The sequence below is a fragment of the Lolium perenne genome, chromosome 1 (assembly GCF_019359855.2).
Source record: "Lolium perenne isolate Kyuss_39 chromosome 1, Kyuss_2.0, whole genome shotgun sequence".
NCBI classification, from domain to species: Eukaryota; Viridiplantae; Streptophyta; class Magnoliopsida; order Poales; family Poaceae; genus Lolium; species Lolium perenne.
The window spans coordinates 257,847,980-257,849,604 of NC_067244.2; positions in this window are offsets into that span (position 1 = coordinate 257,847,980).

Consider the following 1,625-nt stretch of genomic DNA (forward strand, 5'->3'; position numbering starts at 1 on the left):
ATAGTCCAGGGGTGAACTACTCACACATCAATCCGGAGGCGACCATGGCGGTGTAGAGTCCTCCGGGAGATGATTTCCCTCTCCGGCAGGGTGCCGGAGGTGATCTCCAGAATCCCCCGAGATGGGATTGGCGGCGGCGGCGTCTCAGTATGTTTTCTCGTATCGTGGCTCTCGGTACTGGGGGTTTCGCGACGAAGGCTTTAAGTAGGCGGAGGAAATAGGTCAGGGGGGGCTCACGAGGGGGCCACACAACAGGGCGGCGCGGCCCCCCCTTGGCCGCGCCGCCTTGGTGTGGCACCACCTCGTGGCCCCACTTCGTATCTCCTCAGGTGTTCTGGAAGCTTCGTGGAAAAATAGGAACCTGGGCGTTGATTTCGTCCAATTCCGAGAATATTTCCTTACTAGGATTTCTGAAACCAAAAACAGCAGAAAACAGCAACTGGCTCTTCGGCATCTCGTTAATAGGTTAGTGCCGGAAAATGCATAATAATGACATATAATGTGTATAAAACATGTGAGTATCATCATAAAAGTAGCATGGAACATAAGAAATTATAGATACGTTTGAGACGTATCAAGCATCCCCAAGCTTAGTTCCTACTCGTCCCGAGTAGGTAAACGATAACAAAGATAATTTCTTAAGTGACAATGCTACCAACATAATCTTGATCATACTATTGTAAGCACATGTAATGAATGCAGCGATCAAAACAATGGTAAATGACATGAGTAAACAACTGAATCATAAAGCAAAGACTTTTCATGAATAGTACTTAAAGACAAGCATCAATAAGTCTTGCATAAGAGTTAACTCATAAAGCAATAATTCAAAGTAGAAAGTATTGAAGCAACACAAAAGAAGATGAAGTTTCAGCGGTTGCTTTCAACTTGTAACATGTATATCTCATGGATATTGTCAACATAGAGTAATATAACAAGTGCAATATGCAAGTATGTAGGAATCAATGCATAGTTCACACAAGTGTTTGCTTCTTAAGATAGAGAGAAATAGGTGAACTGACTCAACATAAATGTAAAAGAATGGTCCTTCAAAGAGGAAAGCATCGATTGCTATATTTGTGCTAGAGCTTTTATTTTGAAAACAAGAAACAATTTTGTCAACGGTAGTAATAAAGCATATGAGTTATGTAAGTTATATCTTACAAGTTGCAAGCCTCATGCATAGTATACTAATAGTGCCCGCACCTTGTCCTAATTAGCTTGGACTACCGGATCATTGCAATACACATGTTTTAACCAAGTGTCACAATGGGGTACCTCTATGCCGCCTGTACAAAGGTCTAAGGAGAAAGCTCGCATTGGATTTCTCGCTTTTGGTTATTCTCAACTTAGACATCCATTCCGGGACAACATAGACAACAGATAATGGACTCCTCTTTAATGCATAAGCATGTAACAACAGTTAATGTTCTCATATGAGATTGAGGATATATGTCCAAAACTGAAACTTCCACCATGGATCATGGCTTTAGTTAGCGGCCCAATGTTCTTCTCTAACAATATGCATGCTCTAACCATAAAAGTGGTAGATCTCTCTTACTTCAGACAAGACGGACATGCATAGCAACTCACATGATATTCAACAAAGAAATAGTTGATGGCGT